The sequence below is a fragment of the Urocitellus parryii genome, chromosome 6 (assembly GCF_045843805.1).
Source record: "Urocitellus parryii isolate mUroPar1 chromosome 6, mUroPar1.hap1, whole genome shotgun sequence".
In the NCBI taxonomy this organism is placed as follows: Eukaryota; Metazoa; Chordata; class Mammalia; order Rodentia; family Sciuridae; genus Urocitellus; species Urocitellus parryii.
In genome coordinates, this window is record NC_135536.1 from 71,210,689 (window position 1) to 71,228,989 (window position 18,301).

At 39.6% G+C, this 18,301-nt stretch overlaps 1 pseudogene; it reads right to left on the reverse strand.

Moving 5' to 3' along the window:
- Positions 1-16,358: 16,358 nt before the first annotated feature.
- The window catches only part of LOC113180267 (V-type proton ATPase 16 kDa proteolipid subunit c pseudogene), a 35,624-nt pseudogene continuing 33,681 nt past the window's right edge, over positions 16,359-18,301 (reverse strand).

An 18,301-nucleotide genomic window follows, 5' to 3' on the forward strand; every position in this document is an offset into this window, starting at 1 on the left:
CAAGTAAAAATTGAACAAATTAAACCTTTCTAAGAAAAGGAACCAGTTTACTACAGTTTACTTTTTTTTATCATGTCTTCTTTCTTTTTCTTTTTTTATATTTATTTTTAGTTATAGGTGGACACAATATCTTTGTTTTATTTTTAAAACAGGGATCTAAGTCTACTCAGTGTTCTGATAATGAAATGAATGAGAACCAGTCATTTTCCCATCTTATATTGCTTACCTAAGATACAAAATTCCAGGAAAAACTGTTAGCCTAACCTGGTTCATATATTCTCCTTTGCATCTGATTGATAGTTCTAATAAGATAGCATGGAGTTGGTAGCAGTTATTTCCAAAAGGAAAAGTGAATTGCCATTCTAAAAGAAAGAAAAATAGGTGGATTAGCAAAAACATTACATATCCATGACAATATATAGCACACATGAATTCTTGCTAGTAGAAACTTTTCCCAAACAGCATTTTGTTCTTGTTAGAATTTACTTGTATATGGTAGGCCATTCAAGGTGTAAAGGATAACAGAATAAGCAAATAAACAATTTGTTTCTACATGGTACAATAAGTGCAAAAATATCCATCTGGCAAATTAGAGAAAGAAGAGATGTATTGAACACGCTCCATCAACTCTCCCTTAGTCCTGCATTGAGTTTCAGGACAGCTGTTGCTGATCTTATACAAGACATAGCTTTAACTATGCCCTATTTGTCCAAGAGTAGTAAACTTGAGATCTGAAGATCCTGTTGGTCCTGTGCATCACTATAAGCAATTTGCTAACATTAAAAAAATCAGAACAAATAAGATATGACTAAACACATTGCGGAATCTGGATCATGTCTTAAAGAATATTAGTGAAACAATTGGAGAAATTCAAAGAAAGCCTGCAAATTAGCTAATAACATCATATCAATATTAATTTCTGACTTTAATTATTATACTATAGTCATATAAGATCTTAACATTAATATGAATCCAAAATTATTTTTAATATTAAAATAATAAAACTTAATTTCTGGCTTCTCTTGAAAATGGGAAGATCTTGACAAGACTATTTGATGAAATGAATGATTTTCTAGGAAAATATAATTTACTAAAATTGACTCAAAATAAAAATGATCATGTAACAAGTTGAAGTTTTATTAAAATTTACCTCTATAGAATGTTTCAGGCCTTAAGCATTTGAATGATTATTACCATCAAATTATAAAGAAATAACTCATATGCTTTTCTTTTTTTTCTTTATTTATTTAATTATTTTTTTTATTGATTGTTCAAAACATTACAGAGCTCATGATAAATCATCTTTCATACATTTGACTCAATTGGGTTTTGAACTCCCATTTCTACCCCAAATAAAGATTGCAGAATCACATCTGTTACATACTCACATTATTACATAATGGCATATTAGTGACTGTTGTATTCTGCTACCTTTCCTATCCCCTACTATCCCCCCTCCCCTCCCCTCCCATCTTCCCTCTCTGCCTCCTCTGCTGTTGTTCAATTCTCTCCCTTTTTTCCCCCTCCCCCTTGCCCCTCATAACCTCTTATAATTTTGTGTATCATTGAAGGTCTCCTGCCATTTCCACATGCTTTCCCTTCTCTCTCCCTTTCTCTCCCCCCATTCGTCTTTGTTTACTGTTAGTCTTTTCCTCATGCTCTTCCTTCCTGTTCTGTTCTTAGTTGCTCTCTTTATATCAAAGAAGACATTTGGCATTTGTTTTTTAGGGCTTGGCTACCTTCACTTAGCATAATCTGCTCTAATGCCATCCATTTCCCTGCAAATTCTATGATTTTGTCATTTCTTAGTGCTGCATAATACCCCATTGTATATAGATGCCACATTTTTTTTTATCCATTAATCTATTGAAGGGCATCTAGGTTGGTTCCACAGTCTAGCTATTGTGAATTGTGCCTCTATAATCATTGATGTGGCCGTATCCCTATAGTGCACTCTTTTAAGGTCCTCAGGGAATAGTCCCAGAAGGGCGATAGCTGGGTCAAATGGTGGATCCATTCCCAGCTTTCCCAGGGATCTCCATACTGCTTTCCAAATTGGCCTCACCATTTTGCAGTCCCACCAGCAGTGTACAAGTGTACCCTTTTCTCCACATCCTTGCCAACACTTTTTGTTGTTTGACTTCATAATGGCTGCCAATCTTACTGGAGTGAGATGGTATCTTAGGGTGGTTTTGATTTGCATTTCTCTGATTGCTAAAGATGGTGAGCATTTTTTCATGTACTTGTTGATTGATTGTATGTCCTCCTCTGAGAAATGTCTGTTCAGGTCCTTGGCCCATTTGTTGATTGGATTATTTGTTATCTTATTGTTTAATTTTTTGAGTTCTTTGTACATTCTGGATATTAGGGCTCTATCTGATGTGTGAGGGGTAAAAATTTGTTCCCAGGATGTAGGCTCTCTATTTACCTCTTTTATTGTTTCTCTTGCTGAGAAAAAACTTTTTAGTTTAAGTAAGTCCCATTTGTTTATTCTTGTTGTTAACTCTTGGGCTATGGGCATCCTATTAAGGAATTTGGAGCCCGACCCCACAATATGTAGATCATAGCCAACTTTTTCTTCTATCAGACGCAGTGTCTCTGATTTGATATCTAGCTCCTTGATCCATTTTGAGTTAACTTTTGTGGCTGGCGAGAGAAAGGGATTCAATTTCATTTTGTTGCATATGGATTTCCCATTTTCCCAGCACCATTTGTTGAAGATGCTATCCTTCCTCCATTGCATGTTTTTAGCCCCTTTATCAAATATAAGATAATTGTAACTTTGTGGATTAGTCTCTGTGTCCTCTATTCTGTACCATTGGTCCACCCGCCTGTTTTGGTACCAGTACCATGCTGTTTTTGTTACTATTGCTTTGTAGTACAGTTTGAACTCTGGTATCACTATACCGCCTGATTCACACTTCCTGCTTAGAATTGCTTTTGCTATTCTGGGTCTTTTGTTTTTCCATATGAATTTCATGATTGCTTTCTCTATTTCTACAAGAAATGCCTTGGGATTTTGATTGGCATCGCATTAATCCTGTAGAGAACTTTGGGTAATATCGCCATTTTGATGATGTTAGTTCTGCCTATCCATGAACAGGGTACATTTTTCCATCTTCTGAGATCTTCTTCTACCTCTCTCTTTAGGGTTTTGTAGTCTTCATTGTATAAATCTTTCACCTCTTTTGTTAGGTTGATTCCCAGGTATCTTATTTTCTTTGAGGATATTGTGAATGGAGTGGTTTTCCTTATTTCCATTTCAGAGGTTTTGTTGCTGATATACAGGAATGCCTTTGATTTATGCGTGTTGATTTTATAACCTGCCACTTTGCTGAATTCATTTATTAACTCTAGCAGCTTCTTTGTAGACCCTTTTGGGTCTGTTAAGTATATTATCATGTCATCCGCAAATAGCGATAATTTAATTTCTTCTTTTCCTATTTTTATGCCTTTAATTTCTTTTGTCTGTCTAATTGCTCTGGCTAGTACTTCGAGAATTATATTGAATAGAAGTGGTGATAGAGGGCATCCCTGTCTTGTTCCAGATTTTAGAGGGAATGCCTTCAATTTTTCTCCATTCAGAATGATGCTAGCCTGAGGCTTAGCATAGATAGCTTTTACAATGTTGAGGTAAGTTCCTGTTATCCCTAGTTTTTCTAGTGTTTTGAACATAAAGGGATGCTGCACTTTGTCAAATGCTTTTTCTGCATCTATCGAGATGATCATATGGTTCTTGTCTTTAAGTCTATTGATGTGGTGAATAGCATTTATTGATTTCCGTATATTGAACCAGCCTTGCATCACAGGGATGAATCCTACTTGATCATGGTGCACAAGTTTTCTGATATGTTTTTGTATTCGATTCGCCAGAATTTTATTGAGAATTTTTGCATCCAAGATCATTAGAGATATTGGTCTGTAGTTTTCTTTCTTTGAAGTATCTTTGTCTGGTTTTGGGATCAGAGTGATGTTGGCCTCATAGAATGAATTTGGAAGAGCTCCTTCTTTTTCTATTTCTTGAAATAGCTTGAAAAGTATTGGTATTAATTCTTCTTTGAAGGTTTTGTAGAACTCTGCTGTATACCCATCCGGTCCAGGGCTTTTCTTGGTTGGTAGTCTTTTGATGGCTTCTTCTATTTCTTCCTTTGTTATTGGTCTGTTTAAATTGTGTGTGTCTTCCTGTCTCAATCTGGGCAAATAATATGCCTTAAGAAATTTATCGATATCTTCACTATCTTCTATTTTATTGGAATATAGTGTTTCAAAATACTTTCTAATTATCTTCTGTATTTCTGTAGTGTCTGTGTTGTGATATTGCCTTTTTAATCCTGTATGTTAGTAATTTGAGTTCTCTCTCTTCTTCTTTTCATTAGCATGGCTAAGGGCTTGTCTATCTTATTTATTTATTTATTTATTTTTATTGTTGGTCGTTCAAAACATTACATAGTTCTTAATACATCATATTTCACAGTTTGATTCAAGTGGGTTATGAACTCCCAATTTTACCCCGTATACAGATTGCTGTATCACATCAGTTACCCTTCCATTGATTGACATATTGCCTTTCTAGTGTCTGTTGTATTCTGCTGTCTGTCCTATTCTCTACTATCCCCCCTCCCCTCCCCTCCCCTCCCCTTTTCTCTCTCTACTCCTTCTACTGTAAATCATTTCTTCCATTTGTATTATCTTGTCTTACCCCTCCTTTCCTCTTATATATCATTTTGTATAACCCTGAGGATCGCCTTCCATTTCCATGCGATTTCCCTTCTCACTCCCTTTCCCTCCCACCTCTCATCCCTGTTTAATGTAAATCTTCTTCTCAAGCTCTTCGTCCCTACCCTGTCCTTGTTTACTCCCCTTATATCAAAGGAGTCATTTGGTATTTGTTTTTCAAAGATTGACTAGCTTCACTTAGCATAATCTGCTCTAATGCCATCCATTTCCCTCCAAATTCTATGATTTTGTCATTTTTTAATGCAGAGTAATACTCCATTGTGTATAAATGCCACATTTTTTTAATCCATTCATCTATTGAAGGGCATCTAGGCTGATTCCACAATCTTGCTATCATGAATTGAGCTGCTATGAACATCGATGTAGCAGTGTCCCTGTAGCATGCTCTTATTAGGTCTTTAGGGAATAGACCGAGAAGGGGAATAGCTGGGTCAAATGGTGGTTCCATTCCCAGCTTTCCAAGAAATCTCCATACTGCTTTCCAAATTGGCTGCACCAATTTGCAGTCCCACCAGCAATGAACAAGAGTGCCCTTTTCCCCGCATCCTCTCCAGCACTTATTGTTGTTTGACTTCCTAATGACTGCCAATCTTACTGGAGTGAGATGGTATCTTAGGGTAGTTTTTTAGTTTGAGTAAGTCCCATTTGTTGATTCTAGTTGTTAACTCCATTCAGAATGATGCTAGCCTGAGGCTTAGCATAGATAGCTTTTACAATGTTGAGGTATGATCCAGTTATCCCTAATTTTTCTAGAGTTTTGAACATAAAGGGATGCTGTACTTTGTCGAATGCTTTTTCTGCATCTATTGAGATGATCATATGGTTCTTATTTTTAAGTCTATTGATGTGGTGAATAACATTTATTGATTTCCGTATATTGAACCAGCCTTGCATCCCAGGGATGAATCCTACTTGATCATGGTGTATAATTTTTTTGATATGTATTTGAATCCGATTCGCCAGAATTTTATTGAGGATTTTTGCGTCAAGGTTCATTAGAGATATTGGTCTGTAGTTTTCTTTCTTTGAAGTGTCTTTGTCTGGTTTCGGAATCAGGGTGATGTTGGCCTGGTAGAATGAATTTGGAAGTTCTCCCTCTTTTTCTATTTCCTGAAATAGCTTGAAAAGTATTGGTGTTAGTTCCTCTTTAAAGGTTTTGTAAAACTCTGCTGTATACCCATCCGGTCCTGGGCTTTTCTTAGTTGGTAATCTTTTGATGGTTTCTTCTATTTCCTCTATTGTTATTGGTCTGTTTCGGTTGTCTATATCCTCCTGACTCAATCTGGGCAGATCTTAAGACTTAAGGAATTTATCTATGCCTTCACTATCTTCTATTTTATTGGAGTATAAGGATTCAAAATAATTTCTGATTATCTTCCATATTTCTGAAGTGTCTGTTGTGATATTGCCTTTTTCATCCCGTATGCTAGTAACTTGGGTTCTCTCTCTTCTTCTCTTCGTTAGCATGGCTAAGGGTCTGTCGATTTTATTTATTTTTTCAAAGAACCAACTTTTAGTTTTGTGAATTTTTTCAATTGTTTCTTTTGTTTCAATTTCATTAATGTCAGCTCTGATTTTAGTTATTTCTTGCCTTCTACTTCTTTTGCTGTTGTTTTGCTCTTCTTTTTCTAGGATTTTGAGATGAAGTATGAGATCATTTATTTGTTGGTTTTTTCTTTTTTTGAGGAATGAACTCCAAGCAATGAATTTTCCTCTTAGAACTGCTTTCAATGTGTCCAATAGATTCCGATATGTTGTGTCAGTGTTTTCATTTAACTCTAGGAAGTTTTTAATTTCCTCTTTGATGTCTTCTAAAACCCATTGATCATTCAGCAACCTATTGTTCATTCTCCAAGTGATGCTTGATTTTTCCTTCCTTCTTTTATCATTGATTTTCAGTTTCATTCCATTGTGATCAGATAAGATGCATGGTATTATCTCAACCCCTTTATATTGTCTAAGAGTTGCCCTGTGACATAATATATGGTCTATTTTTGAGAAGGTTCCATGTGCTGCTGAGAAAAAAGTGTAACTACTTGATGTTGGGTGGTATAGTCTATATATGTCAATTAAGTCTAGGTTGTTAATTGTGTTATTGAGTTCTATAGTTTCCTTATTTAACTTTTGTTTGGAAGATCTGTCCAGTGGTGAGAGAGGTGTGTTGAAGTCTCCCATGATTATTGTATGGTGGTCTATTAGACTCTTGAACTTGAGAAGAGTTTGCTTGGTGAACACAGCTGCACCATTATTTGGGGCATATATATTTATGATTGTTATGTCTTGTTGGTGTATGGTTCCCTTGAGCAGTATGAAGTGTCCTTCTTTGTCCCTTTTGATTAGCTTTGGCTTGAAATCTATTTTATTAGATATGAGTATGGACACTCCTGCTTGTTTCCGCAGTCCATATGAGTGGTATGATTTTTCCCAACCTTTCACCTTCAGTCTATGAATATCTTTTCCTATCAGATGCGTCTCCTGTAGGCAGCATATTGTTGGGTCTTGTTTTGTGATCCATTCTACTAGCCTGTGTCTCTTGATTGGTGAGTTTAAGCCATTAACATTTAGGGTTATTATTGAGATATGGTTTGTTCTTCTAGCCATATTTGTTTATTGATGTTACTAAACCTGATTTGTTGTCCTCTTTGACTACTTTTCCCCCTTTACTGTCCTACCTCCCATTGTTGGTTTTCATTGTTATTTTCCATTTCCTCTTCCTGTAATGTTTTGCCAAGGATTTTTTGAAGAGATGGTTTTCTAGCTGCGAATTCTTTTAACTTTTGTTTATCGTGGAAGGTTTTAATTTCATCTTCTAACCTGAAGCTTAATTTTGCCGGATACACGATTCTTGGTTGGAACCCATTTTCTTTCAGTGTTTGAAATATGTTATTCCAGGATCTTCTAGCTTTCAGAGTCTGTGTTGAGAGATCAGCTGTTATCCTGATTGGTTTACCCCTAAATGTAATCTGCTTTCTTTCTCTTGTAGCTTTTAAAATTCTCTCCTTATTCTGTATGTTGGACATCTTCATTATAATGTGTCTAGGTGTGGATCTCTTATGATTTTGCACATTCGGCGTCCTGTAGGCTTCTAGGATTTGGGATTCTGTCTCATTCTTCAAGTCTGGGAAGTTTTCTCGTATTATTTCACTGAAAAAACTGTTTATTCCTTTGGTATGAAGCTCTGTGCCTTCCTGTATCCCCATGACTCTTAAATTTGGTCTTTTGATATTGTCCCATAATTCTTGGATGTTCTGCTCATGGTTTCTTAGCAGACTTGCTGAGCTGTCTATGTTCTTTTCCAGTTGAAATACTTTGTCTTCATTGTCTGATGTTCTCTCATCTAAGTGATCTACTCTGCTGGTAATATTCTCAATTGAGTTTTTAAGGTGGTTTATTGTTTCCTGCATTTCTAGGATTTCTATTTGTTTGTTTTTTATTACCTCTATCTCCCTGTGAAATTGATCTTTTACTTCCTGGATTTGTTTGTCAATGTGATCTTTCATTGTCTGATTTTGCTGTCTCATGTCTTCCTTGAGACTCCAGATCATCTGAAGCATATATATCCTGAACTCTTTATCTGACATTCCAACTGTTGCAGCAATTACCTCTTCTAATGTTGAGTTGACCTGCATTGCTTGTGGTCCTTTCTTTCCTTGTCTTTTCATACTGCTCGCGTTTCTTTCTGCTTGGTGCAACTGTTGTGTTTTTGAAATTTACCCCCTATTTATTTATATTGCTCTTGTATAGTTGGGAAGTCTCCCTTGCAGGGCGGGTAGTGGCTGTGCTCCTCCTCTAATTAGGGTGATCTGTCTACCACATTGATCGGTCGCAGGTCTGCCCCCCCTGCGGGCACGGGTGGCGGCTTTGCTCTGCCCCCACTCCAATTGTGGTGACGTAACTACCACGCCCTGGGGTCGTTGGTCCTGATCTGGATGTGGGTGGCGGCTCTGCTGGGTCCCCACTCCAATTGGTATGACGTGTCTACCACGCTGGCAGGCCTCTAGGCCGGTGGGTCACAATTCTGCACAGCCCCCACTCCCAATGGCGGTACCTGACTACCTCTCCATCGGGTCGCTGAGCCCCCTCCAGACCCGGGCGGCGACCCTGCTCCACCCCCACTCCAACCAGTGTGACACGACTGCCTCGGTGTTACGTGTCCACTACGCTGGCAAGCTACCTGGCCTGTCTTGCCAGTGAGCCGCAGGTCTGCCTGCCCTGCTTGCTCAGATGGCAGCTCTGCACAGCCCCTACTCCAAATGAGGTTACTTGTCTACCGTGCCGCGGGGTCGCTGGTCCTATTCTAGGCGTGGGCGGCCACTCTCTTCAGCCCCAGCTGCGTTTGGTGTGTCATGGTACCACGCCGGTGTGTCACTTGGCCTGCTCTGGGCGCAGGTGGAAGCTCCACTCTGCCCCACAGCACCCAGCAGGAGCCTGACTGAGAAGCAGTTACGGCTGCTTCCCTAGCCTCGGGCTGAAGCAGCTTCGGTAGCCAGAACCCCGCCTCTCGGATCCCGATACACTCTCCACTGGGAGCTGGCTCCAGCGAGCGACCCCCACGGGTTCCCCAGCCCCAGGCCAAAACTGTTCCAGGAGTCAGAACCCAGTCGCCCCAAGCTCAGCGCACGCTCCACTTGGAGCTGGCCTCCACCGGCAGTCTCCGCAGTTTCCTCAGACCTGGGCCAGGTTAGCCCGGGGAACCAGAATCCAGCTGCTCAGTGCCCGGCGCACGCCTTGCCAGGCACGAGCCTCTAGGAGTTTTCTCCACAAGATCCCCAGTCCCGAGCCTGAGCAAGAAATCTGTCTGCTAGACGCAGGCAAATACCAGCCTGAAATCACCTGTTCCGTAGCTGAATGAGCTGAGATCAGTAGAACATGGGGATGATTACATCATCTCTCCGAAATGGTGGCTGCTGTCCTCCTCTGTGGTCCGACCGGTGTCTGGAACCAAACTGGCCCGCTTCTCTCCTCTGTCTCAAAGCTGGAACTCAGCACTCAGCGCTGCCAATGTACCACTGGCGGGAGCCCCCCAAATCTGTATCGCTGCTCCCCCGCTCCGGCACCTTGCCGCTCCCCAGCGCGCGCCACAGACTACAGCCGCAGGGCGATTGCCTATCAGGCTATGCGACCCTCCGTGTGGAGAAATGGAGCTCCCGCAGTCGAACTTCGCATGATGGAAATCTGTCCACTAGATTCTGGAGTACCTCAATTTCACTGGAAATTCCCAATAAGATAGCCTTCAGGCGATTCACATCATCTTTCTCCCGCTCAATGACGCGGCGCACTGGGGTAATGCACTCCCTTCGCGGCCATTTTCCCTCTCTCCTGTCTTATTTATTTTTTCAAAGAACCAACTGTTAGTTTTATCTATTTTTTCAATGTTTTTTTTTGTTTCAATTTCGTTGATTTCTGCTCTAATTTTAATTATTTCTTGTCTTCTACTACATTTGCTGTTGTTTTGCTCTTCCTTTTCTAGATTTTTGAGGCGTAGTGTGAGTTCATTTATTTGTTGTTTTTTTCTTTTTTTTGAGGAAAGAACTCAAGAAATGAATTTCCCTCTTAAAACTGCTTTCATTGTGTCCCATAGATTCCGGTATGTTGTGTCTGTACTATCATTTGACTCTAAGAATTTTTTCATCTCCTCCTTTATGTCTTCTGTAACCCATTGATCATTCAATAACATATTGTTCATTTTCCATGTGTTGTAGGGGTTTTCCTTCCTTCTTTTATCATTGATTTCCAATTTCATTCCATTATGGTCAGATATGGTGCATGGTATTATCTCCATGCCTTTATATTTACTAAGAGTTGCCTTGTGGCATAATATATGGTCTATCTTTGAGTAGGATCCATGTGCTGCTGAGAAGAACGTGTATCCACTTGATGATGGTTGATATATTCTATATATGTCAGTTAAGTCTAGGTTGTTGATTGTGCTGTTGAGTTCTATAGTTTCTTTGTTCAGTTTTTGTCTAGAGGATCTGTCTAATGGTGAGAGCGGTGTGTTGAAGTCACCCATAATTATTGTGTTGTGGTCTATTTGACTCTTGAACTTGAGGAGGGTTTGTTTTATGAACGTTGCAGCTCCATTGTTTGGTGCATACAAATTGATAATTGTTATGTCTTGTTGGTGGATGGTTCCTTTTAACAGTATATAGTGCCCTTCTTTATCCTTCTTGATTAACTTAGGTTTGAAGTTGATTTTGTTCGATATGAGTATGGCCACTCCTGCTTGCTTCCGAGGGCCATGTGAGTGGTATGATTTTTCCCAACCTTTTACCTTCAGCCTGTGTATGTCTTTTCCTATCATATGAGTCTCCTGAAGGCAGCATATTGTTGGATTTGGTTTTTTGATCCAGGTTACTAGCCTATGTCTCTTGATTGGTGAGTTTAGGCCATTAACATTTAAGGTTACAATTGAGATATGATTTGTACTTCCAGTCATGCTTCTTTATTTATTTATTTTAGTTTGGCTAGTTTTACTTTTGGTTATTTTCCTCCCCCTTTACTGAGATACTTCCTGCTATTGGTTTTGGGCACTATTTTTCAATTCCTCTTCTTGTAGTATTTTGCTCAAAATACTTTGCAGTGCTGGTTTTCTTGCTGCGAATTCTTTTAGCTTTTGTTTATCGTGAAAGATTTTAATTTCGTTGTCAAATCTGAAGCTCAGTTTTGCTGGATACAGTATTCTTGGTTGGAATCCATTATTTTTCAGTGTTTGAAATACATTGTTCCAGGATCTTCTCGCTTTCAAAGTCTGTGATGAGAAATCAGTCGTTAACCTAATTGGTTTACCCCTGAATGTAATCTGCCTCTTTTCTCTCGTAGCTTTTAATATTCTCCCCTTGTTCTGTATGTTGGCTATCTTCATTATTATGTGTCTTGGAGTTGGTCTATTATGGTTTTGAATGTTTGGGGTCCTGTAGGCTTCCAGGATTTGGCAATCCATTCTATCTTTCATCTCTGGGAAGTTTTCTACAATTATTTCATTTAATATGCTGTCCATTCCTTTGGTTTGAATCTCTGTGCCTTCTTCTATCCCGATGACTCTCAAATTTGGTTTTTTTATGACATCCCCTATCTCTTGAATAGATTGCTCGTGGGATTTAAGCATCTTTTCTGTGTTGACTATACTCTTTTCAAGTTGATAAACCTTGTCTTCATTATCTGATGTTCTGACTTCTACTTGATCAAGTCAATTTGTAATATTCTCGTTTGAGTTTTTAATTTGGTTTATAGTTTCCTGCAATTCTAGGATTATTGTTTGATTTTTTTTTTTAAGATCTCTATCTCCTGGAAGAGCTCGTTCTTTGCCATTTGAATTTGTTTGTTTAATTCATTTTCAAAATATACGTTTATTTCTTGGACTTGCTGTCTCACGTCTTCTCTAATATTCCTTTCCATTTGAGGTAGGTATGCCTTGAGTTCTTTCCCTATCCCTGCTTCTGATGTTTCTATGTCCTCCTGTAGAATTAAGTTGTCTTGCATTGTTTTTACTCCTTTTTTTCCCTTGTTTTCTCATGTTGTCCACGTTACTTTCCAGCTCTTTTTGATTGTTGTGTTTCTGCTCTCTTCTATAGCTTTGTTTTGGTTCTGTATTACTCTGATGTCTCTCCTTTGTGTTGTTAAACTATGCCTGCTAACATGGATTCCGCTGGGAAGGAATTCCGACATCCGAGCTCCAGTGATGACACTACTCTGCTATGGTAGGCCCCAGGCTCCTTGCCGGGGTGTCCTAATGGGAGGGTGTGACTGGACTATCTCTGTTTGGTTTCAGTTCCTGATCGCAGCAGGTGGGCGGTCTCCAGCTGCCCAGTATCACAGGCCGAGGGCGGGTGATCGGTTGCCTGCGGGCAGCGTTCTCCTACCGTCCAGTTACGCAGGCAGTGGGTGAACTGTCACCAGCGGGCCTGCAGTTTCCAGCCGCCCAGTCGCGAGGGCCTTGCCTCTAGTCTCCTGGTTTCTTCTGCTAGTCTTGGTTTCTCCTGCTAGACCAGATTTCCCCTGAGTGATGGCTCTCGGCAGTTCAAACTGTACTCTGGGCCTGCCGTTTGTTGGGTGTGGAGGGTGACTATTGGGAACCCCGGCACTCTATTGTTTTATTTCTGTTGTGGGGGATGGGACTGTACCGCTTCCTTCCCCGTCTGAAATCCCATACTCAGCCCGGGGGGTCAGTGTGGGCTTGGCTGGCGGGATTCCACCGACTTGCAACCACTTTTCTCCCTGCTTGCTAATTAATCGCTTCTCTGCAGCGCCATGCCTTCTGTAGCCGCGGGGCAGGCCACGCGAATCAGTCGGCCTGGATCTCTGGGGTCCTGCTGTTGGCTATTGGGATCCCCAGCACTCTATCGATTTTATTTTTTCTGCTTGCCCCTCCCCCAGCGCTGGCTAGACAGGTTTCGTTTTGGCTGCTGATGGGAGGCGGGGTTGAAGGTCAAGTGTCTCTACTTTTCCCCTAGTCTTTATGCAGGCTCACTCTGATACTCCCTCCCCCGGAAAGCCTAGGAGAGATTTTATGCGAATTCCCCCATGTCTGGGGGGTGAGCTGAGTGACACACACCTGTTTTGATGTTGCAATCTGTCGGAGAGTGGTGGTGTATACTTCAGCTTTCCAAGATGGTGTCCGCTGTCAACTCATATGCTTTTCAAAACATTTTTGAGCACAGAAAATATAAGAGCACCTCAGCTCATGTTAATAATCCTGATATGAAAATCTGACAAAATTCACAAAGAGAAAACTATAGAAAAATCCATGAATATGTAATACCCTTTAAATAAAATATTAACCAATTAAACTCAGAACTATATTGAATAAATAAGCAATGCCAGTAGGGAGTCTGTTTTCTAAAATGCAATGATGGTTTGATATTAAAGAAATCTATTCATATGCTGTATCATATTAACAGGTCAAAGAATTAAATGTTATGTTTATAGATGTCAAAAAGAGACCCATTAGTATTCAGAATATTTTTCTTATAAACTATACAAACATACCTCTGTGTAACCCACACTGTAGTCAACTGTAAACCCTAGAAATATTAAAGAAATAAAATATGGATGACTGAGAAAACCAGTATTCTTTAATATTACTTTGAAAGCTGAAATTTCAAGCTGTAATCAAAGGAGACAAAAATAAAAGAAATAACAAACATACAAATTATAAAATGGGACCCAGAGTTTTATTTTCAACTTATATGATTGTTTACCCAAGAAAATCAATGCAAAGCCTATCACAACTAATAAGACATTTCAGTATGGGGACCAGATATAAACAGAAATTAAAAATGTACATCTTGCTGAGCACAGTTGCTCATGCCTGTATCCTAATGGCTCAGGTGCCCCTGAGTTCAATCCCCAATACCCAAAAGAAAAAAAATCTTACATATTACATCTGTTAGAAAATGTAATCAAAAAAGTACCAATTGAAATATTGTTTTGCATAATACATAATATTCATCATATGTATATTAATGCAATCTAACTTTTAAAAATTTCCTTCTTCTTTGCTCTGCCATTCTTATTTCACCACATTGATGTCTTCAAGCCCCTTTTCTCCCCAGGGGAGATAATTAACAACCTGATAGTATCCTTCTTTACATTTTTCCAAGCTCATGTACTAATAAAAAGGCATATAAATTCACATATATTGATGTTGTACATCTTTTCATGTGATTATTTACATCTGTATATATTCTTCAGTAAAATATGTTTTCTGACTAAACTGTTTATGGTTGAGTTTTGAGGGTTCTTTATATAATTCTAGATACTACTAGTCCTTTTTTTGGATATGTGGAAAATATTTTCTCTTAGTCTAGTTCCCCCTCCTCCTCCTCCTCCTCCTCCTCTTTTTTTTTTTTTTTTTTTGTACTAGGGATTGAACTCAGAGACACTCAACCACTGAGCCACATCCCCAGCTCTATTTTTTTAAAAATATTTTTTAGTTGTTGATGTACCTTTATTTTTTATTAATTTATATGTGGTGCACATGCAAGGTGAAATACATATATATCATTTTACTGAATATTTGCAAATATTCTCAGTGAATTAATATATACTCTTTTTTAGATTATATAGTCCAAATACCTAATTGTGTGAAATCAAGTTCCTTTTCTACTTGTGCATTGTCAGTGTATAGAATCTAACTGATTTGTGTGTGTGTGTGTGTGTTAATTTTGTTTCCTGCGACTGCTGCATTCATTTATTAGTTCTAGTAGTTATTTTTGTAGAATCTTTAGAGCTTTCTAGAGATAAGCTAATGTCATTTGTGAACAGAGATAATTTTACTTCTTCATTTCCAATTTGGATGCCTTTATTTTTTATTTTTTTCTTGTCTAATTGTCTGGCTCAGACTCACAATGCTATGTTAAATAGAGGTAGTGAAAGTAGGTATCTTTGTCTTGTTCCTGATATTAGAGGAAAAGCTTTTAGTCTTTTGGATTAATTATGATGTTACCTGTAAGATTTTCACATATGCCATTTATTATTCTAAGGTAGTTTTATTCTAGCTCTAGTTTGTTGAATGTTTATTTTTTTAAATCATGAAATGTTGAGTTTTTAAAAAAAGAAATTGTATATTGAGATGACCCTCTGTTTATTTTGTTTGTTTGTTTTGTTTTTCATTCTGTTAATGTAGTATGTTACATTTATCTGTGTCCACATATTGAACTGTCTTTGCATTCCAGGATTAAATCCCATCCGGTGATGGTGTATGATTCTTCCAAGGTGCTGTTAGATTTGATATGCTAATATTTTATTAAGGATTTTTGCATCAATATTTACCAGGGATATTGGTCTGTAGTTTACTTGTAGTGTCTTTGTCTGATGTCAGTGTAATGCTGACCTCATAGAGGAAGGAAGTGTTCCCTCCTCTTCAACTCTTTGAAACATATCAGAAGTTTAGATGTTAATTCTTTCTGAATGTAGAACAGAATTCTCTAGCAAAGCCATTTGGTCCTGAGGTTTTCTTTGGTGGCAAGTTTTTGATTATTGATTCTACCTCCTTACTAGTTATTGATCTGCTCAGATTATCTTTTCTTTTCTTCCTCCCTCTCTCTCTCTCTCTCTCTCTCTCTCTCTCTCTCTCTTTCTTTCTTTCTTTCCTTCACATCCGAGAACTTTATTGGACACAGCTGGGCGCCAGGACCTGGTGCCTGGCATTCTGCCCCCAATGGGACACCAGGCGCAAGGGGAGGTTCCATCCAAAAAGTCTCAGCAGGGGGGCCCCACAGGGCAACATGTTACCTAAAGTGTACTATATAATTGGGAGATGAGGGTTGCTCCACAGACACAGGAACAGGTCAAATCTTTTATAAATAAACATCCAGTGAAGAGAAAAATGACAACTCTAATTCATTCTTATACACAGAGCACTCCAGGGCAGAGGGCGGGGGCCGGAGGCTGGCATGCTCACTGGTCCAGGGCCTGGATGGGATATGAGTGGGCCAAATGTCCACAGCATGGGGAAGAAGGAGCCAGGCTGGGCAACAGATGATGGGCACTAGGACACTGCGCATTTACAAGACCAACTACGGAGGGGGTGGCTGCCCTAGCGTGTGCCAGGCTGTTCATTCTGGAATGAGGAGGGGGTGGTCTTTACATCGTGTTCTGTGGCTGGTGAGCTTGAGGCACTACTTTGTGGAAAGTATGAAGGCCACCATGAGACCGTAGAGGCCAAGCCCCTCAGCGAAGATGAGGATCAGGATCATGCCCACAAACAGGCAGGGCTGCTGGGCAGTGCCCCGAACACAGGCATCCCCCACAATGCCAATGGCAAAGCCAGCTGCCAGACCACTCAGGCCCACGCTCAAGCCTGCACCCAGCCGGAAGAAATTCCTGGAGTGGTTAATACCATCATTCAGGGAGTTGGCGATGAGGACTGCCACCACCAAGCCGTAGATGGCCATGATCCCAGCCATGACCACTGGGATGATGGACTTCATGATCAGGTCCAGCCTCATGACTGACATGGCTGCAATGCCGGTGCCACTTTTGGCCTTGACATAGGAGGCACCCAGGGCGCTGAAAATTATGGCAGATGAAGCGCCCATGACCACCAAGGCGAAGCATACTCAGAGCTGTTCTTGGTCTTGGACTGTCTGCGGGTGGGGTGGGGCGGGGGCGAGCTCAGTGGGTCCCGGCAAGGTGAAAACAAGGTGGCGCAGAAGCGAGCCAAGGCCTCAGATTATCTATTTCTTTATGTCTCAGTTTTGGTAGATTGTATACCTCTATTCACCCCTTTCTAAGAATTTATCCATTTCATCTAGGTTATCTAATTTGTTGGCCTACAGTTGCTCATAGTATTGTATTATTATCCTTTTTATTTCTGTGGCATCAGATCTCACTAAATTGCTAAGTTGCTGAGGCTGACCTGAAACCTGCAATTCTCCTGCCTCAGCCTCCTGAGTCAGAAAGATTACAGACATACACCACTGTGCCTGGCTTTGGTTTGTGGTTTCACAGACTTAAGTCCATGGTTGGCTGGCTCCACTTCTTTAGGTCTAAAGTGAGACAGAACATTATGGCAGAAGGGCATGGCAGAGGAATATTGCTCAGCTCATGGCAGCCAGAAAGCAGAAGAGAGAGGGAAAGCAGCCAGGGACAAGGTGAAGTACCCAAGGGTATGCCCCCAGTGACCCACTTCCTCTAACCACACCTCATTTGCCTACTATACCACCCAGTAGTCCATTCAAATAATAATGCATCAAGTAGATTAATCCACTGATGAGGTTATAGTCCTCATATCCAGTCGCTTCCTAAAAGTCCTACCTCTAGACATTGCTGCATTTCTCTTAACACATGAGCTTTTGGGAAACATTACAGATTCAAAAAGCACTTTGTTTTATACATTGTGGATTTTCTGCTTTCAAATTCTATTTTAATTCCATTGTGATTGGAAAATATATTCTATATAATTTCAGTCATCTTGAATTTTGAAAGACGTGGATTAACGTGAGATTTATCTTATAGTATCCTTTGTCTCTTGTAATTTTTTTTACTTGAAGTCTATTCTTATATTAATATAACAACCCTGATTCCTTTATTTATTTATTTTTTTAACATTTGCCTGGAATCTATTTCTGTCCTTTCAACTTTCAGCCTATGTGTATCCTTAGATCTAAAGTGAGCTTTATAGATAGCCCATATAGTAATTTTTTTAAGAGAGAGAGAGAGAGAGAATTTTTAATATTTATTTATTTATTTATTTTAGTTTTTGGCGAATACAACATCTTAGTTTGTATGTGGTGCTGAGGATCAAACCCGAGCCGCACGCATGCCAGGTGAGCACGCTACTGCTTGAGCCACATCCCCAGCCCAAGATGTTGTTTTACTTAACCCATTTAGCCAATCTTATATTGGGAAATAAATTCATTTGCATTTAAAGTAATTACTGATAGAGAAGGACTTACTGTTGGCACTTTGCTTATTGTTTTCTCTATGTCTTGTTTCTTTTTTGTCCTTTCTTTTTGCCTTCTTATGTTTCACTGATATTTTGTAGTGACAAGCTTTATTTTTCTTATTTCCTGTGTGTGTGTGTGTGTGTGTGTGTGTGTCTATCTCTGAGATATTCTCC